The sequence below is a fragment of the Myodes glareolus genome, chromosome 5 (assembly GCF_982192425.1).
Source record: "Myodes glareolus chromosome 5, mMyoGla1.1, whole genome shotgun sequence".
NCBI lineage: Eukaryota > Metazoa > Chordata > Mammalia > Rodentia > Cricetidae > Myodes > Myodes glareolus.
Window position 1 is genome coordinate 21,786,327 of NC_142030.1, and position 26,171 is coordinate 21,812,497.

The 26,171-nt window shown below is 37.5% G+C and overlaps 1 long non-coding RNA gene across 1 annotated transcript; it reads left to right on the forward strand.

The window, feature by feature from the left end:
* Nucleotides 1–269: 269 nt before the first annotated feature.
* Nucleotides 270–3,499, forward strand: LOC125409713 (uncharacterized). Its single transcript, XR_015001252.2, has 2 exons — nucleotides 270–374; nucleotides 881–3,499. It is a non-coding gene; the product is annotated as an uncharacterized LOC125409713 (long non-coding RNA).
* The last annotated feature ends 22,672 nt before the right edge of the window (nucleotides 3,500–26,171 follow it).

Sequence of the window (26,171 nt, forward strand, 5' to 3'; positions counted from 1 at the left end):
ACTAGAGTAGATTACTAACATTAGAAAGTTACTTAAACCATCTGCTACACTAACACAGAGCTAGTAGCTCCTCAGCTAACAATCTCCTTGCCTGAAGCCCAGAGCAACCCTCAGTCGCTCTCCTGTCAGCAACAGGAGGGCACTATGATGGACAGAAGTCTGAGTGGGAGAAGACGGTGCCTTTGGGTGATTACAGCCAAGACACTGGGAAGATCTGTGTGAAGGGATGGCTCTGCAGCCTGTGTTACTGAGGGGAAATCCTTTAATCAACAGGGCCAACGGAGGTCAAAGGCCACTGGAAGAATGCTCTTGGAGGGGATGCTGAGTCCCAGGACATAGTTTTTCCTTTCTCTTTGCTTCATAGCAGTTATGAGGTAAGCAGCTCCCCTGGCCTGCATGCCTGATGGGACATTCTGCCTTATCACAGGCCCAAAAGCAGAAGGGTCGACTGACTAAAACTTCACAAACTATGAGCAAAATAAAAGTTTCATATTTTTCGATCAAGATTTCCCAGGCATTTTTTAAAACAGGAAGAGAAAGTTGACTAACACAAATGTCTAACTAACACAAATTTTATAAATTTCATAAAAATATAGGATTCATTCAAGCCAGGCCGTGGTGGCCCATGCCTTTAATCCCAGCACTTGGGAGGCAGAGGCATGTGGACCTCTGTGAGTTCAAGGCCAGCCTGGTCTACAGAGCAAGTTCCAGAACAGGCTCCAAAGCTATACATAGAAATCCTGTCTCAAAGAAAAAAAAAGCAAAATGATTCAATAACAGCCTTGATGAGGCCATGTGAGTGGGCAGACATGAAACTTGACTTTCATTAACTTTATTGTAACTACTAGTCAATTTATAATCTATAAATTTCATATCACAGCAGCAAAGAAGATGTTATGAAGTGGATGACAGCACGCAGGGCCTATTGAGGCTGAAAACCACTGGTCTGGGTTTTGATGAAGGGAAATGCATCCAGAAAGGAGAAACAGGATGCTGAACATAGTCTTTTTGCGGGTCCACCAAGAGTCTTAATGCCCACAGAAAATAGAGGTTCAAGAAGACACTCAAGCAAGGATCTGGCCCTAGACTAAAACTCAAGGTATAACATGTGATTAGAACTTTGTGATGTTGACTATTAGAAAGATTAACGTTGTCAGAATATTCACTAACATTCTCTGGCAATTATTTAAACCACATTTTCCTTGAACAGGGATTTGGAATTGTTTTAAAGATGGCAATGTGTGCATTTTCATGGGTGATGAAATATGATTATGGTTTACTCACATGATTAGTTAATAAATTAGCATTCTATTTTTTAACTTTAAATTCAAATTCCCATCTGGTGACTCAAATTGTCTTGATGAACTTGCAATGGAACTTTCAAGTTGTCTAATAAAGAAAAGAAAGAATAAGCCAGTACAAAGTCCACCATTAAGAAGCTCCAAATATAGAATGGTATTCTTTATCATAGCTAAGAAAGGGTCATATTACTAGAAAATTAATGGAAAAGATTCTCTATCATATGACCCAAGAGCCAACAATGAGAAGAAATGTGCTATAAATAGTAAAAGTTGAAATAAAATTATATTCTTAATTTCTAAATTGGATTTATACCAATTCACTATACAGTTAAGTAATGTCATAACAGCAATGTATAAAAGAAGAAGAGATCTACATGTAATTATAAAGGTCTGCCTCATTAAAGTTAGAATTTGAATATAGCTTGTTGGTTAATTACATAGTCTAAAAATCCCTGAAAGAAGAAAGTAAGCTGTGAAAATGAATACCATTTTGTATGTTGTATTTTCTAAACAGGAAGTTCCTGAATTTGAACTGTAATGGCTAAAAGAATAAATTAATTAAATACAGGCTTAGATTTGACACTGATTTTTCTACCATTCAACCCAACACATTTAGTTTCAGTACAAGAATATTATTAATAATATGTATCATTTCTGTGTCTAGTACACAAATCTATTTATATACCAGTTACAGTGTTACTTGCTGATGAAACAAAAAAAAGGAAATAAAATAGTAATTTCCCTTTTGTGGTGGCAAGTCTCCTACTAGACATGGGACAAACATGTAAACAACTAAAATGGACCACTTTGCACTTCACTGAGGTTTGGAGGAAGGAAATAATGTTCCTGTGTGCAAGCACAAGGTAATATATTTTAAAAGGGAAACTTTTCAATGAGAATGATATTAAAGAATGAGACAAGATGCTACCACACCAAAAACTGAGATAGAACATGTCAAACAGTAGGACATTCAAAGTCCCATAACAAAGAAGACCACAGAAATCTAGGAATTAAGAGCACAGTAAGACAGAAGCTTGGTGAGCAATGAGGCAAGAGCATGAAATGAGACAGAAATGGGAATGGGGATAGATGGTGAGTGTCGGAAGAACAAAGAGCCAGGTTTTCTTTGAAGGGTCATGAAAAGCTGTGTGTCTGTTTAAAGCAGGGGAAGTTGCACACATACAGACAGGCATGTGTGTAAATGTATAAATGTGTGTTCCCTTGACTAAAATAAATATCATATCTGTATGTACAAGTGTCAGGGAGAAGCCATAGAGCCACTGTCAGAGACAGAAATGCGGAAACTTTGCTGGTAGGCCAGGACCTTATGGTAGTGACAGATTAATGGAGAGTGGTTAAATTAAGATGTAAAAGTTAGCCAATAAGAAGATAGAACTAATGGGTCAAGCAGTGCTTTAAATAATATAGTTTCTGTATAATTATTTTGGGGATAAGGGGTCGGAAACCAACACGTGGCTCTCCTTCAACAAATTGGCACCCACATGGCCAACTAAAATCCAAAACCTGAGAAAGCTTGAAAACAAAAGAACAGAGTTTAGCACAGTTTCTTGGTAGCCACAAAAAAAAATTTTTTTCTAGATGGGCTTACACACATACAGTGCTGTAAGGCACAGTAAAAACTGCATGCCTTCTTTAAAAAAAAGGCACTTCCTGGTTCACCAGCACAAATGGCTCTGGTTCTTTTGGGAGGTTCAGCTATCAAACATTTAAATGAGGTTTATGGATAGCGTACTGCAAGCTACTTCGTGGCAGCATGGGCCAACTGGGTATCAGAGTTGAGGTGGTGAGGATGGCTCCCACCCGACAGTCTCTGGCATGAACAGACTTCCACCATGTAGTACTGTGCAGAGCAAGCAGGAAGTACCATATATACCATAGTAATGGCACAGCTTAAGTTTTAAAAGGAGCTTAGCATTTTTAAAAGTGCTCCTCAACAGTAAATGATTACAGATACGTGATAAAGACAAATCCAGATTTTAAAAAAGACCTCTAAATGGATCACAGTGTTGGATAAATGTACATAGGCTTGGGAGAGAGAAGAAAAAGGAGTATAGAGAGTTGGAAAAGAAGAAAATCATTTTTCAAAACAAAATCTTTAAAGAACAGAGTACAGACAGTCATAGATTAAAAGGAGTAATGAAAAATAAGTCACGTAAAGATGGACTATACACAGAGAGTCTGGATTATGTGTATTATTGTGTTTTCTTTGAATTTTTTTGACTGTGAAGAAGTTAAGTACAGAGAGAAATTTTATTTTATGGGCTGCTAAGTTAAACCAGCATGTATATTATAAAGGTATCTTAACTTCAGAATTTGAGTCTAAGGATATGGTGCTCTGGAAAAGAAGTTCTTCTTTTGTCTCCACAGAGGATGAGAACCTGTGGATTCATTCCAGGCTAATATGGTTTGATGGACCAAGATCACCTGAAAGGTTGCTGTGAACACCACAAAAATGTCCTTAAAAAATTACTTCACCCAATAAACAGCAGAAAGCAGTTTGGAGAAAAAAAACTACATCCATATTCCCAAATATTTTCTATGAATATTTGCTTACATTTAAAGGGGATTATGATATATATACACATATATATGTATATGTATATGAATAATTTGCATTGGTATGGATCTTGGTTTTAAGGTACAAATTTAAGGTCAATTTTGTTATATGTATATGTATTTCTGATCTTAATAAAGGTACTGTGTTTCTATAGCTCATTTTAAAATGTAATGTATAATTAAGAAATGTAAGTCAATAGATAATCATCTATAATAGTCAAGCTTATAGTCATGTTAGTTAGATTTTCTAGATGTACAAAGTTGCATTTCAGTTAGATATGTATTCAAATGTTTCAGAGACCTTCAGAATATGGCATTTAAAGTGTTTTAATAACTTAGGATTTTTTATGACAATGAGACACGTCTGCTCCTGGCAGCACCAATTACTTCGAGAGAAAGATGGGCATCGAAGAGGCTCCTTATGGAGTTGATTAGCCATTTGGGCAAGAAACTGCTGTTGTCTGGACTATTGCATAAACTGGACATGCAGGACCCAAAGAGCAATGACTTTTGAACTTGCCTAAAGGTGAGATGAAACTTCGGAGTTCATGCTTCATGAAAACGTCTGCCAGACACATTCAGTACACAAAAGAAATAACTTTTAGGATATATTTTCATATTACATCATATATTACTCCTACCTCTGATCAAGATACTTATAGATTGTTTACATTTTAAGGTCACTGTCCTCATTTGTTGCACATTTATTTACAGATTATTTAATATTCTGACATGAAGTTTTACTCTGTAAGTTATACAGGTATTAATTATTATAGGTCAATAGTTGTTCATGCTTGTTGTACATGCAGTCAGAACAATTAGGTTCTTTAGATATATAGAGATTGTATTGTGTCTAGATAGGGAATTTTCAACCACTTCAAAGATCTGTAAAACACGGCATTTAAATAACTTAGGGTTTTGTTGACATGAGACATGACTGCTTCTGACAGCACCAATCTCTTCCCAAGAGAATGTTGAGCACCAAAGACACTCCACTTGGAGCTTGTTTTCTTCTTGGCAAAACTGGCCTTTGGGCAAGGAACTGACAATGCCTCAACCACTGACAAGTTACATGATATCCGGAAATGGGTAAACAGAATTGTCAAATCTTGCCAAGACAGGATAAGACAGTTTTGAAAAATTCCCTGCCTCTGAAAATGGTCTGTCAATTATACTAGGCCATAGCCAAAGTTGGTTGCTTCAATGTTGCAAAATGAGACTTTGTATGATTGCTCAGGGAGCTAATTGTCTCTGTCATATAATGTTCTTTTGGAAGCTACTTGATTGTACTTCCTGCCTGCTGAAATGATATTATCTCATTTCTCAGGCTTTCGATAGGGTTGAAGTTTAGATATTCATAGTTACAATCCTCTTATGATCTAGCCAAGCCATTTCCAATACAAGATTTAGACTCCTTAGGATAGAATGTTTACTAAAACATTTAGTATTTGTTCCGTGCTTAATATTGTTTATGTTGACTGTAATTCTAATCTTATACTTGATATCTGTTTCTACTGTATATTGTTTTGTATTGGGTTTGGAACTCTCTTACTTAAACAAAAGGGGGAGGTACTGTGGGGGCTCCTTCTGCTCCATCAGCCAATAGCCTTTAAGATACTAGCCCATTTTGGTGTGGTTTCTTTTGCTTTAAAAAGCAGTGGTAGCCCTGGTCTTGCTCTCTTGCTTCTGGCTTCCAATTCTGGCTGCTAGACTCTGTTCCTGGTCACGCCAAAGGCAATTGTCTAGGACAGTGATCTGTAAGTTTTCCCCTTAAATAAATAACCCTTCTATTAATCATAATTAAAAACTGTTGTGGGATTGTTTTGTGACTTATGCCTTCACGTAGAGTTGAGTTTTTTCTTTTTGTTGTTTTGTTTAGTTTTTTACTTATTAAACAGCTGCTCATGCATAGCAACATACTAGTTAGAAATTATGATTTCATCAATTACACGCAGAAATCCTATGAGTGAGCTCCACTTGTAACTTGGTGCAAACAGAAGTTAAGGTCACATAGTGATTGGCAGAGTCAATATTTGAAGCTTACAGATCTAATTCTGAATGACCAGGATCTTAAACATGGAGCAAAAAAAGCATTCAGTATAGTGTTTCAACATGATTGCTATAAAAGTTGAAGAGCAGAGAAAAATGTACAGCTCAATAAAAATCAATAAAAAAAAGTTGAAGTGACTAAACCCTCCTCACCATCTTCAATAAGTTGGGATCTCATATCTAAATTTTTCCCTAATTATAAAGCATTATATTACCAGAACACCAGAACGTTCAATACTGATAAAGGTTACAGAAAATAGTGGAGAAAAAGTGATAGGTCCCCAAAAGAATGAGAGGAGTCAGCCTATACAGTCACCATTTTGTGTGACTTACTAGTAAGACTTACTTAGTTGTCCTAAAAGACATAGATAGATAGATAGATAGATAGATAGATAGATAGATAGATAGATAGATAGATAGATAGATAGATAGACTTAATTATATGTTATTTTCTGATTTCAATGCATTTTTCTGAAATTCAAGCTAGTTCTGTTTTTTTAATTCGTGAGACAAAGGTGATATAATTTGAAAGACAGCTCACATGGGTTTTTGCAGCATAATGATATATGTGCTTTGTAGGAAGAGTACCTGAATACAAACCTTGTACAGCGGACGACATTAAATACAGAGTCCCTGCACAATGCCTACCCACTCCAGGGTTTTCTTCTTGGCCAAATTTTGTCATGAATCTGATGGGCATATTAGGCATAATTTCTTTCTCCTTCTGGTTTTTTTATGTGTGTGGGAATATTCATGTCCAATCCACTGTTAATTTTATTTATTAAAAATTTACTTATATTTTCAATTGTTTGTTGGCAACTCAAATGTTAGTGCTCTGGTGATGGATTTTATATGATTTAAGTTTTTCTTAAGGATATGAAGATGCAAGATAAGAATATTCAAACATTAAACTTATTGGTGTGTTATGGCAAAAACAACCATAGTTTTCTCAAGAAATATTAATCAAATTGTATGTAAATCAGTTCCCTTTTGTGGAAGGACTTATCTCAAGTGTCTAAACTTCCACTCTCTGCTTACTAGACCTTGATCACAGGCTAACAATTGTCATCTCAATTTCCCCCAAATGAGAACTCACAATCCCTCAAGCCCACTGGAAAGCTTCAGTGATGTTATCTGTAAGAGTTCCTTCTCTTTCTACCTTCCCGTTCTCTTTAACCCATTTCAGCTTGACTTCCATGCACACCACTCCACAGAGTTCTCCATCAATTCCCAGAGACCCTTGCATTGCCAGACACAGTGACATTAATCCTCTCATCTTGCTTCATCTCTCAGCAAGATTCAGAAATGAATCATTCGTCTAGAAATGTGCTCTCTTTCCAAGCTCTAGTGAGGACCCATTAATCTTATGAGTTGTTCTTTCTGATATCTTTTGTGGATCAGTCCCTTTTACTATTCTGAGATGTTTTTATTCCTTAGGGATCTATCCTGGGATTTGTTTTGCTTTTTAGATAATCTCTCTCTTGTTTTAAAATAGCTGACTTCATCTTATTTAGTCACTTCAGATATATGCCACTGCTTTAAAATCATACATTTCTAGTAAAAAAAAATATTTTTTGAACTTTCCAAACTATCTGTTTAGCATTAGCAGCATGTACAAAAAAAGATGCCACAGGACAAAATTTAAATTGGAACAACTTTATTTAATTCTCCTCCCTAAAACTGGTTCTTTCCCTATCCGTAGTTCTCACTAATAAACAGTGTCAACATTGACATAAGCATTAGAGCTATAACATTATGAACTAGGCTTATACTTTCTTCATCTCTCATTCTGCCCATAAATTCCCTTCGTGCCATCCCCAGTGTTTGCCATGAGTCCATATGCCTTCAACTAACATCTCTCTAGAACAATTTATCATCACATTTTATTTCAATGAAGTGATAATTTAGCAGACTCCTAAAATCCCCTAGAAGTTTACAGCCCACATGAATGCAGAGATATCCTTTGTGCGTTGTGTGTCTACTTTGAGACCTATCATGCACTTGTGTTGGAGTGCTTGTTGTTTTCCAACCACTTAGCCCCAAAATAATCGCACAGAAACCATATTATTTAAAGCACTGCTTTACCCATTAGCTCTAGCTTCTTATTAGCTAACTCTTACATCTTAATTTTAACCATTAATTTAACCAATCTCCATTAATCTGTACATCACCACGAGGTCCTGGACTACCAGGAAAGTTTCAGTGCTTCGTTCTCTGGCAGTGGATCCATGGTTCTCCCTGATTCCGCCCTTCTTTCTCCCAGCATTCAGTACAGTCTTTCTCACTTAGCTCTGCTCTACCCTGCCCTGCTTTACGATAGGCTCAAAGCAGTTCTTTATTTATTAATGGTAATCACAGCATACAGAGGGAAATCCTGGAAGTAAATCCTAAAGTAATTAAAATTAAAGTAATTTTAAGTAAATTAAAGTAAGTAAAATCCCTTAGTAATACTAAAGTAAAGGTTTTAACTTTAACATAGTAAAATTACATATAACAAAACAAATATCAAGCAAGAATTACAGTTACAATATTTATATCTACTTTATCTTTTATCATAACTAAGGAAAACTGTAACTATTTATCTATTCTTCAACTCCATCAAAGACACCTGAAGGATATAATATTACCTACGTAAACAGGAAGTACACTGTAAGCAACTTCCAAATTCTAGAATTGACAGAGACATCTCGTTGCCTGGACAGTCAACCAAAATTCTTCTGTACTGTTGGGACATCCCTCTTCAGCCTACAGGCCCATAATATCCAGCAGACTTTTCCACAAATCAGAAAATTTCAAAGACAGCCCTGCCTGTACTGGCAGTTTGTTACCTTCTTTTGTGTACTGAATGTGTCTGGCAGACTTTTTCATGAAGCAAGAACCCCAAAGGTACATCTCACCTTTAGGCAAGTTTAGAAGTTACTGCTCTTTGGGTCCTGCATGTCCAGTTTATGCAACAGTCCAGGCAAGAGCAGTTTCTTGCCCAAATGGATAATAAACTCCATAAGAAGCCTCTTTGATGCCCATCATTCTCTCGAAGTAATTGGTGCTGCCAGGAGCAGACGTGTCTCATTGTCATAAAAAGTCCTAATTTATTAAAACATTTTAAATGCCATATTCTGAGGGTCTCTGAAAGATTTGAATACATATCTAACTGAAATACATCTCTGTAAATCTAGGAAATCTAACCAACATGACTATAAGCTTGACTATTATAGATGATTAATTTTATATACACACACACATATTTATATATTTGAAAGCAATGAAAACTTAAGACTCAGACCCTCAGACCTATTTTCGCCAAAAGAGACAGAATTTGGTTGATGGGGACTATAATAATGAGAGGCCATAGAGAGGGCTTCCTGTAGGGATAGATGGGTGAAATGACAGAATCTCTGATGGGTAGCATTCTTATAGACGTGAAGATGCTCAAGATGGAGGTGTGTATGAAGACCCTACAATGTAATGGCCAAAGAATAACATTTGATAATAAGTAAATGAGAAAGTAATTCGATCATGTGAGGCTAACAGTGACACCTATTACAAAGAAAATCCCACTACTCCTTCACCTTCACCTACAATGTGAGGTTCATATACAGAAGAACAGTTATGACAAAACAAAGAACTTACAACTGTTTCCTATGGATAGTTGCCTTATTTTCCATTTTCTATTCTCTCCTCCCAAACAAGAGGCTGATGTTAGAAGAAAGTATAGGTTACCACCTCCCAATGCATCAAGACATTGAAATGATTAACTTATTCTGTGCACTTGGCAAGTGGTGATGAATAAGAAACTAAACTGTGCACACAATTTCAAGTAAAATTTAACATTTAAATTTAAAAATAACACATTTGTGTTTATTAACCCCCAATGGACTATTTTACTTATGCGAAGCAATTAAAAGACCTTGGAATTAGCCTAAGATGTCATTGTGCAAGCCTACTGCCTTATAACTATAGAAAACCGTACTAATTTTTCAAGTGGTTGATTTCACGTGTATATTTCACAAGTTGAGAATCTTTGCAAAATAACAGTACAATTAAAAGGAAAGGTTGGGCTCCACGGACTTGGAGATCCTCTGTGGGTTTATCATCCAAGTGTTTCCTATCTGTGAGGTTACAGGTTCAAGAGAGCAGCAGCTAGTTATGCGGGCACTGTGGCCCTGTGTGTGGTGCCTAAGAGCAGGGACTCCTGCTGCTTGATGGATGAGTCCCTCATTCTCCTCTCTGACTTGCCAGGGTGACAGGTCAGGACATTTAGAAACCTTGCCTTCTGTGCCTCTGTCTCCAAGCTGGTGGCGGTGAAAAGAAAAAGCAGCGGGAGGCAGTGACAGACTTGAGAGCAGAAGCTGAAGAAAGAAGGAGTTAAAGCAGGTTTGATGCAGGCATGAAGGATTTGTAAGCAGAGGGAGTGACTTCCAGTTTCCTAGTCAGTTTTTTGTTAAAAGTCATCAAGTATAATAACAAAAACCCAGAAACATTAAATGGAAAAATAACTCAGACACAACCAATTTAAATGACTTCATTTTAGACTGAATAAACACTACAGAATGGTTTGTGGGAACTATATATATATATATATATATATATATATATATATATATATATATATATGTGATTAATCAGTAGCAAATAAAGAACAAAATAGGCTTCTGCTGTTGTGATGGAGCAGTCATTTTTGCTACTGCTTTGGTTGAAGATTTAGGAGCAAGGAAAGATTGAAGAATGAGTGTTCATATGTACTCTGGAGCATGATGTAGGCAGAAAGACAATGAAGTGAGAAAAACTGAATGAACAAAACATGCCAGGTAGGAACCAGCAAGGAATATAAATCGGTGTGATGGAAGGAAGAATGAACAAACTCCAAAACTCCATCTACATCCAGCATTACAGCACAGATGAGGAGAGGGTACATAAGATCGCGCCCCAGCTGAGGTAACTGGCAATTGATAGCTGCTAGGACAGGGAGGGTTAGCTGTCATTAGAGGTGTGATGCTGATAGGGTCACACTCGTATTCCCATGGATGACCCATGCATACATGAGCAGCACTAATTAGACTCAATGAGTTATCAAAAAGGAGAACAAAACATGAATCTCAGAGGGGCAAATACAGAAGGGATCTAAGAGACGTTGAGAAGCAAATAGGACTAAAATACATTATGTTCATGTGTGAAATTCTCAAAGAATAAATTTTTAAAATTTTATATTAAAAAAAACAGTGTAGTCTCCACAGACAAGACTCTATGTCTACACTACATAAGCCCCAGATTCCAGTGGTAGTCTCACTAGAGTTGGCTCTGGCCCATGCCCTAACAAAACTCAGAGCAACTAAGAATGCTAACATGTTCATTTAAATCTATATGTATATCTTGCAGAGCCACCCACTGAGCGTGACACTATCATCTTCATCAGAGCAGCTGTGACTACTTACTAGGAACTTTCAAAATCAGGCCTGTTGGCTGCTGACATTCCTCCACGGAAATAGGATATAGGGAGGGTCATTAGACCATCACCTGATGTCTCATCCAGTCACTCTTGAACCTTCCAATGAGTTACATGTAATTCTGCCTTCACTGAACACAGACTTACGGTTTCTGAAGTATAGTGTGAAAGGGTAACATAAGTAAAGATTCCATCTGTGCAGCTATGAGAACTCATCGCCCATCCTGGGGTGACAGTTTCAGTAATGCATCTACTTTGGAGTCATCCATGCTCCTGTAAGTAGCATCTACCCCCACACTTTCTAAGTAAGCCAAAAAAAAAAAAATCAATGGTTTCCCAAGATGATCTTTGGTAAGATCATACTTTGGCCTATCAGTGATGTTCTATAAGGTTAGGGTAGACATTTGTCTGTACCCTGTTATAGGAGTGGCAGACTGCCTTTCATTCAGCCTGGCTCCCAGCTGCCTGGCTAGCTAGCTTATACCCTGAAATAACAACACACAAATTGTATTCATTTAAACACTGGCCTGGCCCATTAGTTCTAACCTCTTATTGGCTAACTATTACATATTCTTTTAACCCATTTCAATAATCTGTATCGCCACTTGACTGTGTCTTACCGGCATGAGTTTAACCAGCGTCCATCTTGGAGAGGAGCTTCATGGCATCGGCCTGATTCTGCTTCTTTCTCCCAGCATTCTGTTCTGTCTACTCCGCCTATCTAAGCTGCTGTCCTAACAAAGGCCAAGGCAGTCTCTTTATTTGACCAATGAAAGTAACACATAGACAGAAGACCCACCTACATCAGTACCCCACACCAGGGAAAGAGCTCCTGCAAAGGTACGTAAGATAATCATCCCCATGTAACTTTCACTTCCTGGTGGGTATGTGTGCACAGTGTATTAAAATGAATGCCAGCAGCTGGTTATTGTTCTCATGATACTTCAGTCTTACCTAACCACAGCATGTATCATAATAAAAGAAGGCAGCTTATCTTCTCATCTGGCGCTTCATCACATGCTCATTGAACTGACTGTCTACATGTATTTGATCAACTTGTCTTTACCTGAAGCTCACTTTAGTCCAGGGAATGTTTTAAATTTCCAATAAATACTTATTAAAGAGATAAATGAGCAATTAACACATTGATTTTTACATCAAGACGCTGCAATCTAATCAATCATCTTCTCTTCCTACAGGTGAATCTTTCTAAAATATGTATACACATTAAAGAGGACTAGAGAGTGCTGAACCACTCTTGATCTCCAGTTCTTCAGCCTTTGTTGGAGCCACCAATCTTATCCATGCATCTGTGCTCAAGAAAACCAGCCCCTAGGACATATTTTTAGTTAATTTCCATGGTAATTAGCATCACGGACTGTTCTTTATGACTGATGGCCTGTCAGTCTTTTTCAGAATATGTAAAATGCCTTTATAATCCTCTTTCTATTGTTCTAACCATTGGATATTTGACTATAAATTTAATTAACTGGAAAGGCAGCATAATAAAGTGAGTGCATGAAAAGGACGATGAAATTCTTGCCAAGTCTCAGTCTATAGTTGTTCATCGACCCAGTTATATGACTGAAGAAAACAGCTTGGTCCTTCCTTTTATATATTTTGTTTATGAACAAAATCCCTAGTGTCTGAGAACTACAAGCAATTTGATTCTATATGGCGCATTCATGGCAGTGTACTTGCATGCAAATGTTATTTTGAAATGACACTTAGAAATTGTGGCCTGAATGAAATAACAGAAAAGATCCATTATTCTGCATCATTTCTTTCATGAGTACATTTAAGCATTTAAGCCTTACTTACATAGTATCCCTTTTTGTCTGCATTAGGAAGTATCTTATCAATTAGCAGCAGTTTTCTGATACAATACGTCCTATCACATATTCCCAACATTTACATCCATGATAACCATAAAGCACAAGTTTCTTAGATCATGACTACTTGTAAGTAGGTATCACTAACAAACCAAGGGGAGTGGTTTTCACTTTTCCCCACTGTAAAGTAACGATAGATGCAAAATTAGAACATGAGGATTTGAATTACAATTCTTGTTCCTAGCTTACATCCGACCTAAATTATGCAAGAAACTTCTATTTTTTTAAAAAAAAAACATCAACAGAGATATACAAATGACATAATTAAAAATTAGCAAACCCACCAGAATATAGAGGTATTCTCCAATGAGAATTCCCTACATGAATCCCAAGACACAAAATTTTAAAGAACAATGATAAACTTTATGAGAAAATTCAAGTATTCAAAGAAATGTCCCAATAGAACTTACAAAAATGAACTTAAGGAAAATATATGGCCAAGTGATGCCCAAGAAAATATAGCCATAAGACTGAATAAAATGATGAAGACAATCCAGGATTTGGAAAGTGAATTCAATAAAGAGATAGAAATACTGATGATAATTCAAAAGGATTTGTATTAGTTACCTTTCTGTTGCTGTGCTAAAATACCATTGTCAAGGCAACCTCATCCTATAAAACATGAAGGGTTTATTTGAGCTTATGGTTCCAGAGGTATACAAATCTATCACCTATACAGCAGGGAAGTATGACAGCTGGCAGGCATGGCAGCAGGAACAGAGAAGAGCTAGTGTCTGGAACCATCAGCACAGGGCAAAGAAGGAATACTAGAAATGGCATGACTCTAAACTCTCCAATGCTCCCTCCAGTGAAAACCCTCCTACAACAAAGCCATACACACACACACACACACACACACAAACACACACACACACACACACACACACACACACACACACATTCAAAGCCTTCCCAAAAGTGACACCAATTGTGGACAAACTTTCAAATGCTCAAGACTATGAAAGGCATCCTGTAGTAAGGAGTTGCGGGCAGGCCTGCTTTTCGTCCCACCCAGCTCCCGCATGGCTAGCTTAGCCCCGGAAATAACAACACACAAATTGTTTCATTTAAACACTGCCTGGCCCATTATCTCTAGAGAATTAGTTACTGGCTAACTCTCACATCTTGATTAACCCATTTCTAATAATCTGTGTAGCATCACAAGATGGTGGCTTACCGGAAAAGATTCAGCATGTCTGACCTGGTGGCTGGCTCCATGGCATCTGCCTCATTGCCCTCTTCCTAGCATTCTGTTCTGTTTACTCCGCCTACCTAATTTTCTGTCCTATCAAGGGGCCAAGGCAGTCTCTTTATTGACCAATGAAAATAACACAATAGACAGATAACCCTCCTCCATCAGCATCCCATCCAAACCAACACAGAATTTAAATTTTTGAAAACTAAACTAAAAAATTTCAAGGGAAAACTTTAAATATATAATGGATCAAGAAGAATATAGACTATCAAGAATCAAAGATAAAGTAGAGGAACCAGACTAAATAAGAAATGAATATTAACATTTTTAAACATAGGAAAGGAGCATGTAAGAAATGTGGGACACCATCAAATGATCAAATCTTTTAATTATGGGCACAGATATAGGTGAAGAATACCAATGCAATGGCATAAATAAAATATTCAACAATATCATAGAAGAGGATTCCCCCAAACTAAGGAAAGATATAAACAACACAGATACAAGAAGCACACAGAACACCAAATAGAAAAGACCAGAAAAGAAACTCCTCACATTATATAATAGTTAAAACACTAAATATAAAGAGCAAAGACAGCGTATTAAAAGCTGCAAAAGAAAAAATACAAGTCACATATTATGAAAACCAAACAGAATAACAGCTGATTTGTCAATGGAAACTTTAGAAAGCCGGAAAAGCCAGGACCAATACACTCCAAATTCAAATCAAAATAGCCAACCTAGATTATTATACCCAACAAAAGCAAAACTATTTTCCATTATTAAGGAGAAAGAAAAGCCATTCATGCTCCAAACAAGCTAAAATAAATCCTATTTAATAGGCCAGTCCCAAACAGAATACAGAATGCAATAGTTGGGGAGGAGAGGAGCAAACATAACCAAGAGACTGCAGAAAGATAACAGATGGTGCTGTAATTACTGAAACATGGAGTAGAACTAAGAACACAAACGTCAAAAAGAAAAGAACTGAAACCAACGCACACTATTAACGAATCAATCCCACACCAGTTATGTTTTAAGGGGTTATTTATTTGGCGGGGGGTAAAACTTACATACACCATAAACCGTCAGGAAGGGAGCCTAGTCGCTGGAGCAGGAGCCGGGAGCAGCAGCCGAGACCGAGCCCCGGAACCAAGAGCCGGAACCAAGAGAGACCTTATCCGGAACTGCTTCTCTTTTTAAAAGAGAAATATACCACGCCCCAGTGGGCTGGTATTTCAGCAGCTATTGGCTGACGGAGCGGAAGTCGCTCCCCGCTGCACTGTGGGCTCCTGCTTCAGTGATTATTGGTTGAGGCAGCGGAAGTTACTCCCACAACACCACACCCTTCCATAAGAACCTTAAACTCACATTTTTATTTCATTATAGTCTTCTGCAAGAACAACTTTCTTTAATTACAATTGAGAGATGCATTGTTCTGTGCATATGGCATGTGACACTTTAAGTCATTTTATTTCTATATTCACATAACATAAAATTAGCATATATTTTTTACTTGAAGTCCATGACCTATCCAATCTCTGGTTCTTGGCCTCATCAACAGTACCAAGATATCTGAAATGGAAATATCATCATTATTTATTTACCTAAATTACCTAAAATACATGTAAATCTATGTATATACACATACACATGTTGTTTAGATAAGTCATGCTACTTAGGCTAACAATGTTTCCCTGAAGAGCCATAGACTTATTGAACAAAAATCTCAATGCCAGGTATTAGAAACTCCCCTTTAAGATTTTGGTCAGAGGAGTCAAGTATAAGTTCTTGCTTTTGCCCTTGGTTGCCTCCTAGAGGTTGATCTTAAATTCCAATCCTGAAGACACTATGCACTTCAGACACAAGAGAATCTGAGTGAATCTTATCTGAAAGCTTCTTCACTGAGGACTAGGTTTTATAATATTGGAAGGTGCATGTAAACTTTCAAGAGAGTGTATGAACCAATAGCCCACCCAGTTTTGAGACCTATGGACTAAAACAATGGCCAACTGACCTGCAGAACAAGATATCCTTAGTGGTGCAGTAGTGTTGCTCAAACCCTAGCAATAAGCAAGAGCTCTCTCACTGGACTTTAAAGACCACTTACATGTGGGGGTGAGAATCATGCCTGGTATTAGAAACCTAATCCACTACTGGTAGGATCATGGGTCTTAGAACAGAACCCATTACCACCAATTTACAAAGCCAACTTAATTCCTAATTGTACTCTAAATGCTTATCCTTATAGCCACAGATAAGTGTAGCTCTCACTCCTCATCAAAGCAACATTGTTGTCCTTTTTTCTAATTGTCTGCCTTTTAAACTGTGACTATCCTAGTCAACAACTGCAACTTCATAACTACCAGCAGCAGCTAGGCCGCAAGAGCTGCAGCCTGAAGAAATTCTGTTTCCTCAGGCTCCGACTCTTTCAAAACTACTAAGAAAACTTATCTAAATCTTTGTCCCATTAAAGAATTCAAGAGTCAAAAGTTGAGGTCGAATCCTGCTTCCCAGAGAGGCTGAATAGCATGCAGTTCACCTAGTTCACCTCCTTGTGTCTCCCAGGAAGTCCTCGTGCTGTTTCTCACCCCTCATTATAAGCCCTTCTCCACCTGGCTCCTCCCTACTACTTCCTGTCCGCTAGCTAGACTGCAGGTGAATTTTATTCAATCAAATACATCTTTGTATCATCAAACAAATGTTCCAGAGCATAAACAAAAGTAACATACCTTAAAATAATATTCTACAACTCAACTTCTCTTTAAAACAGAAGGAAACCATTACAGAAAACCACAATCAACCAAAATGCGGAGAACAAGCGCTTATGGGGTACCCAGCTACAAAGGATACATCTACCTCAAAACTCCTGCAGCTGAGGCTCAGAGGACAACCCAAAAGAGAGGGGCAGAAAGGTTATAAGAGCCAGACAAAGAGGAAAGCTCCTGTGAGATTGTGTCTCCTAGAAAAGCAGGAAAAGCGTCATCCATGACACCCCAACAATATGGCTACCTAATCAAGACATTAACAAGTATAATACCAGGAGACATGCCAACATGGGAGGGGAAATTTCACTGAGCCCACCCTAGACAAAGAATTACATGCAACTAATGACTATGGAGAGTGAGAAAAGTATTCTTCTCCTGGAATGAGGGCCCTAATTAGCTAACTATCCAATACCAAGAGATAAGCCCTGAAATCAAATACGGATCACTTGCACTAAATGGATTAAAAGGTTAATTTATATATGTAGGGAAGTGTGTATATGTGTATGTGTGTATTTTTGTTAGAATAACAATTTTAAAAGGCCGTGAGGTCAAGAGGAAGCAAGGCTAGGGTACATGGGAGAGGTTGAAGAGAGAAAAGATGAGGAAGAAAATAACGTAATTATATTTAAGTTTTTAAAAGTAACATAAAGAGAAAGGAACAGTTCCATCATGGTATATAATTGACAGTCTTTCTACACAAATTCTAAGATCAAATAGACAAAAGAGTAAGACCACAGAGGCTTTGATAACATGACAAGAACATACATTTATGTTATTTTATGGCACACAATGACTATATATTTTCTGAAATAGTCATCAAATTGACTAAGTAGTCCCAGTGAAACTTAGATTTTTAGGACAGTGCTACTTAGATGTGGTCTCTAGAAAACAGCACTGGTCAATAAGCCTAATATACATGGAGGAGGGAGGCACACATGCCAGAACACAAATCAATTCTCTCACTCCATACATACTAAGCTCCACCATACTTATCTCTATGGAGTATATGAAAAACAAAGAATATAAGACATAGTAGAACCTTAAATGTGTTTCAAGTATGATTGACTATAAAAGAATTCAATGTTATATTGTACAAGTTAAGATAATCAGAAAATACCAAATAAAAAGTAAACCAGAAGAACGATGCACGGAGATTAATTAGATTAATGGAAAGGAAAAGAGTAAAGTTTAAATGAGACTTCAAGATCATCCTCTAAAAATGCCAATATTATAAACAGTGCCAAGGAAAAGAGCAAATGCAACCTTTGTCAAGGCTGAGAAGGCTCTGGACAAACAAAAAACCTGAGCCCTGGGGCCCAAAGGGCTGAGCTCCAACTCTGACAAGAGAATTTTCAGATAGTGGAGGAACTCAGAACTGTAGATAGAGGTTCACTTCTGATGACATTGGGTAATTCAGAGTGAGAGAAAAACAAATGAGACACCCCTGGGTTTACTTCAACTGTGAAGTAGAAATATGACCACGTCATGACTATGGTAAATGACTCTCACTGCCAGTACTCACTAAGCTGAGACCACTGGAAATCACTTTGAAAGAGCTATTTTTGCCAGCTGACAAATCAGAACACCTGTTATATTCATAACTTCTCCTTATTTCTCATGTGAAAATCATTGTATTGATGAAAAGTGGGTTATTGACCCCTAAGATGCCGACAGTCTAGAAGGCTAAGCTGTGAAGGATGATGAGTCCCCACTACACAATAAAACAATTCCCATTCCATATGTCTTGCTGCTTCCTACTGCATCTCTGAAGTCATAAAAAACGAGCCCCACTGTACCTGGCCTTTTGTTATTATTCTATGGTATCCAGAATTGGTACCCAAGAAGGGGATGAGAAGAATCAGATTAAAAGAAGATATGGTAACTAGAAGGGATTGAAGACATCTCCTGGCATCAATGGATGCATTCATTAGCAATAATGCATGCAAAATACGAGATTTTAACAGATACACATAATTGTTAAAATCTATTTAGAGTTTGGAAAATGCTCTGGACTGTCCTGAATATCACTAAAGTACAAACATCCTCCCCCCACAAAAAAAATAGCTGGGCAGTGGTGGCACACGCCTTTAATCCCAGCACTCAGGATGCAGAGGCAGGCAGATCTCTTAGAGTTTGAGGACAGCCTGGGCTACAGAGTGAGTACCAGGACAGGCTCCAAAGTTACACAGAAAAACCCTGTCTCAAAAAACAAACAAAAAGAACCAAGATCCTAAGCCAAATACTTAAGCAGAAAACTTTCAAAGACTACAGAAGGTAGAAATATTTGATATATAATATAAAATAATATATAATATGTAAGCTAATAATTATAGATTATAATAATTATGTTATATGATACTTACATAATATAAAATCAGGTTCATGGGCAAATTGGCAATCAAGGAACTGAATATTGAAAAATAACTCTCCCAAGAGGGGGGATATGGTTTTTCTCTACGGCACAACCCTTTTAGGCAACATCTAAAATCAAAATGGAGTGGGAAGAGTCCTGGATGTAGACTGCAACAGAACAGGATCACTTGAAGTAAACTGGGCCTAAATTATTACAGTTTCCAAGGCTCTTTGATAGTGCTTCCTTACAGAACTGATTCTTTCTTTGTCTTATCCTATGAAGGTCTCAGGAATCAGTCAGTCAATAGGACTCCAATTGATTTGTACAGTCCAAAACATAAAGGTGAAAAAAGCTCAAGGACACGTGAACAGACAACCTCCTCATCCAGAACATTCGAGTATTGTGTGTATGAGAGTATCTCGTTTGATTCTTAGGCTTTAGCTCTGGAGGTCAAGAGAAATTTCCTACCATGGGGCAACGACTCATGAACACTGGCTTCTGTGATAGTAAGTGCTAAGCAAAAGTCAATAATTACTATTCTGCCTTCTACAGTAATCAAATGAAGGTCAAGTTGCATTCTGGGTAAGGCTGAAGACATTATCGTGACTATCAAAGACTTGAAAGTCGCAAGTGTGTTAACTTCAGTTAATTTCTTCTATCGCCTTTTTTTTTTACAATATGACACCTTGTATAAGTTGGGCAGGCACTCTAACACTGAACTAAACCCTTTCCGGTTAATATATTTTTAATGTTTTTATTGACTCTTTGATTTTCATACAATATTTTGTGTTCATATTCATTCCCTCTCCCAACGTTCTTCAAGTCCTCCCCCCTCCCACTCTCCCCATCCTTCTCCCTCTCACCTCTCAAATGCCAACAGCTCTTCAGCTAGGGTGGGACTTTGTGCTCACCTCCCCTTCTCCAAGCTAGCTATCTGCTAATTTCTACTTAATAAATTATTTTGTTTTATTATGCAAAAACTCATGGAAGTAATTTGTCACACATCCCTACCTTGAGAGACACAATAATTTTTACAATGATAGTACTGTTTGACACCTTTGAATTTATAGTAGCCTTACCCATTCATCTTTGTTAGGACCCCATACCAGGGCACTGCATGGTGATATTACACTGATAGGTCCTGGAAATAAGAAGTAGGAAGTGTTCTCTGAGTTTAATAAGGACTATATGATAAGTTCCACAAAATGTAGAAATACCTGTGAACCCAGAGTGGGCATTCAGAATGAGCACAAAATCTAAACACATTTATTCCAGACATGAGTTCCCATAAAAATTCTCCCATTTCAGCCAACATCCTCAGTAATCAGGGATCCATTTTGGTATTGCCAATTGGCAATACTCATTCAACACTAAACATACTAATAAATTGAAGACCATAATGACCATGTAGAGAATATGCATTGGTTCATAACATGGACTTCTATTTGCTAATCCTAAATCAGTTAACTTCATTTTTTAAATTTGTTTTATGTGCTTCGGTGTGAACGTGTCAGATCTCCAGGAACTGGAATTACAGGCAGTTTGCTGGGAACTGAACCTGGCTCTTCTGGAAGAGTAGGCAGTGTTCTTAACCACTGAGCCATCTCTTCAGCCCCTGGAATTTTTGTTTTGTTTTGTTTCTGTCTGGCCTAGAACTCACGATCCTCCTGCCTCTGCCTCCTTCAGCAAATCCTATTGGCATGTGCTACCACAACCGACCTAAATCAGATAATTTAATGCTGAACTCATTCTCTTGTAGAAAACGGCCTGGCATCATTCTCTGTCATGAATGAAGGAGAAATTTTTTCCTCAAGAATAAACATATCAGGGATCAATACTTCTTTCTCTGTTTATCACCTATTTGCCAATACCACCAGAGTCCTGCATAACACTGCCTCTACCAAAGGCACAATTTCACAAAAACAAAGTGGGCAATCTGATACCTATGGAAGTCATTTTCTACTGTTTCTTTTTACTTATAAAGTCTTTTCTATGAAAAGATGCACATACATATATGCATACAGAAACACAAACACACAGAGTGCACCTTTCGACTCCTTCATCAATGTTTTCAAATTTTGTATAAAATATAATAAATAAATTGCTGTAAGTTAAAACTCTAATCACCATATTATTAAATACTATATTTAAATTCATTTTGTAATATATTTAATAACTCGCAATGTAAAAATACTTTTTTCATAGTTAGCAAATTACAGGCTATTTACCTTAAGATAAATATGAATATCTAAGTGTACTATAAAACTGATATTATAGCACATTTATTTGAACCCAAATATAGAGTTCTGTAAATGACACATTGTTCAATATCATCCTGACAATGATCCTCTCTTAATTTGAATAATGTTTAATATGCCACATAAGAGGTTTAATTAACTGAATGCTACTTAAAATTTTAGTAAGACATCTTGAGGTGAAGTTGCTAAATTATTACCATTAACTTATACTTCAACAGCAGGCTTCATTACGGTTCTTGTATTTATCAATAGTCCACCATGGGTGCAAATTAAATAGCATCCACTATGAATAAAATTATTTAAAACTACACAATGATCAAACCATAAACCAGACTTTCTGAGCACATTCATCTGATTGCCATTAGCCAGAGTGTTCATTGAAAATACACTCAAAGGAGACAAAACTGTCCCATTTCCAAACGAAAAACTAGACCATGTTAAATAATTTATTAGCTGCTTAGCTAAATGTTGTTACTATTTTTAAACACACAAACTTATTGGAATGCAGCTGTGAGCCACTAGATGGAAAAGGCTGGTACACACCATTACAAGCTTCAGTCTTGGGGTCTGCTCTGAAATGCAAGTTGGGCATCTGTCTTACAAATGTCCGAGAACTCTGACCAGAAGCTGGGGGTGTGGCTCCGTGGGAAGAGTACTTTCCCAGCATTCAGGAAGCCTCTAGGTTTGATCCCAACACCGCAACCTGTAGTTCCAGAACTTGAAAGGTAGAGGCAAAAGGATTGATCAGGAGTTTAGGGTCGTCTATACAGTAAGTTCAAGCCAACCTAGGATATATAAGACCTTGTCTAAGAAAAGAAAAAGGGAAGGTAGGGAGAGAGACCACCTCTTACTAAGGACTAAATGAATGTTCTTTCCAATCTGATCCCAACTGATCCCAACTACTGATAAGTTGCTTTAACATAGGCACCTCTACTTATTTACAATTACCTTAACTAGTTTTAAACTGGCTTTGAGACAGCTTTTTGAAAAACAGAGGATATTAGTTCAAAATTAAGTAAACAAGGCTATCAAGATAAAAGAGAAACAAGTAATTATGTGTTGTATAAATTTTAATGTATATGCCACAAATACAAACACCAGAAAAGATTTTGCTGATTTTGGAACAAAGAACAATCACTAGACCACTGTGTGATCTCTATTCTACTGAGAAAAGAAACAAAGAAAGGAATTGGACTATCTCAGGTCATGTGACTAACTAGGTGTCCTAAGATATAACTGAACACATCAGTGACTTTTTGAAACCAAAGGAGATAGTCTAACCATGTCCCACCTTTCTGTCTCTAAACTCCCTACTAAAACTGTATGCCATGCTGGAACACATTAAACCCTAAACACCAAAGAACATTTAAGAGTGAAACCACGTTTTTCTTAAAGCCTCAGCAACACAGACTCTCTGGGAAAGTCCTTTTAGTTGTTAATATAAGACAGCCAAAATCCTTAATATCCAGTAATGCAGGTTGCTTAGATACCTCAGAAATGAAGATAAGTCCATGAGAGGAGGAAAATCAATCCTATCATATAAGTCTAAAACAAGGAGAAGTGCCAAAGTCAGATGAAAGCTAAAGTTCAAGAAATTTGCAACCAAAAACATACATGAGGACTGTGGCTTCCTTCTCCTTCCCCTTACTGCTCAGATGTAATTACCCTCCCCTTCTCTTCAGCACTCTAAAGAAGGATTCTGGTTTTCATTCTTCTCCCTCCTGTTCCCATTGCCCATTTTATATACAACGTGATCGGTTTTGTGCCATTTATATCACATCCACTGGTGGAAGAAATGCTGAGAAATAATGGATACAATCCACAGTGCCTAAATTCAGGTAAACTGAAGGAGGAAATAAATGGATCCAACTTTGCATTGTCTCAGCTAGGCCACCTGATAGAGCCAGAGTTTGCATACTAGCAAACAAGGCCCAGGAAGTCGTTTGAAACCCACGTGATTTTTTGTTGTTGTTGTTGTTGTTGTTTGCTACTACCTGAATCAGGACAACCTCTCTTAAAGGAGTTGCAGCATGCCACCAGTTGAAAAGCTAAACTTTGGAGAATTTTGTGTCTATGGTTCCTTTTCAAGCTTTCTCAGGTTTTACATGGATATAGTTGACCACATTTGAGTACTGATTTGTAATAGGGAGGCCGCTTGTTCATTTCCCAGCTGACCAGACTCCTGAAATAACCCCATGGAAACTGTATTAATTAAATCAATGCTTGGTCCATTAGCTCTAGCTTCCTATTGGCTAACTCTTACATCTTAATTTACCCATTTCCATTATTTTATATTTTGCCACAAAGCTCACGGCCTACCAGCAGGTTCCACCATTTCTATCTCTGGCGGCTCCGTGGCTTCTCTCTGACTCCATTTTCTTTCTCCCAGCATTCAGTTTAGTTTTCCCCACCTACCTCTATTCTGCTCTGCTCAGGCCCAAGACAGTTCTTTATTAACCAATGGTATTAACAGCCTACAGAGGGGAATCCCACATCACCAACCCATGCAAGTAGTAGAGATGCCTGTACTGTGAAGATCTGTGAAACGAGATGATGCTAAGTACCCTCAAATGTCTGGGTATTGAAGACTTGATCCTTGGAGTGGAACTGTTAGGAAGTACTACAGACTTTCAGGAGGGGTAAGTTCTGACATCTTTAAGAATATGGTATTGAAAGGGACCATGGTACCCTAGCCACTTTCTCTTTCCTGTTTCTTGTCTCATGAGATGGGAAATTTAGCTCTGCCACAGGCATATAACCATGATATGTCTCCCTCACCAGATGCTCAAAGCCATGGGAGTCACTAAATTATGGACTGGAAGATACAAAACAGTTATCAGAAGTCGTCTTTTCTCTTTATACATTGTCTCTGGTATCTTGTTACAGTAATAGGAAACAGACTAATTCAGTGACTTAGGGCTAACTGGAACTTAACCTGGAGGGCATGGATAGCAGGCACTGAAGGCTCCGAGACACATTAGTGACAAGGACAAGGTGAGAAAACACAGGGCTTGGGCTGCTAAGGACTGAAGAACAGTCATGGCCTATGCCACTAGTCAACAAATGATGCTCTCCAGGATCTGAGATACTTCAGGATCCTTTGTACTTCATTTCTGTGGTTTCAGAATCATTTATATTTTACATTGGTTTATGCATTTGTTACTAATATAACAACTGGTACAAAATAATAAAATTCCAATCCAATTTTCAACACGACTATTTTATGAAATATTGCAAGATAAGTCTAAATTTCATCTAGAATTTAAATGCATGAAAGCAACCAAGAAAATGTAAAATGAGGAAAATAATGATTGGAAAATAGTCCTGACAAATATCAAAGATTATTATAAAACTCCTATAATTTAAGTATGTTACTGACATGGTAGTGCACCAACAGATGACAGAAAGAAAAACTGTAGACGATCCATTTATATGTGAATTCATATCATAAAGGTAAAATTTTAAATAAGTAAAAAAATAGTAGTATCCAAACAAATGTCTTACAGTAATTATCAAAAGATGTTAACTGTAAAACTTCATGAGTTTCAGTACAGCATTTCCATATGTCCACACACTGGGGTATAGTCATACAATTCCCCTCATCGACCTTTCCCCAGCCTCCCCACTTTACCCAAAGCTTTCCCAGACCCTCGTCCAGTACCTAATCATTCTGCTCCAACTTTCAGATTACATTTACGCCCAGGCTAATTTCATATCTTGATTGTTGGGAACAGTTTCATAATAAAGTGGGTATACCAAAGGATGATCCATCATACCGCAAGGACACTTGCTCAGATATGTTCATAGCATCTTTATTTGAAATAGTCAGAAACTTGAAAAAACCTAGATGTCCCTCAACCAAAGAATGGATTAAAAAAAAATGTGGTACAGTTACACAACGGAATATTACTCAGCTGTTAAAACCAACGGCATTGTGAAATTTGCAGGCAAATGGGTGGAACTAGAAAAACTTCATCCTAAGTAAGGGAACCCAGACCCAGAAAGGCAGAATGGTATGTACTCACTTACTAGTGGATATTAGCTATAAAGCAAAGAACAAATATGCTACAGCCAAAGACCAGAGAAACTAATTAATAAGAAGGACTCAAGGGGGACAGTTGGATCTCTCTGAAAAGGGGAAATAGAATAGATTTGTATTGGGGCAGGTGGGGATGGGAACAGGAGGAATCAGGTCAGAGAATGAAAGGGAAACTGTGATGGGGAGGTAAAATAACAATAATATAATAATAATAAGCATCATAAAATAAAAAGTAAAATGGATATACATGTATCTCTTTTGTACGCCAACTTCATTTCCTTCAGTTATATGGCCAG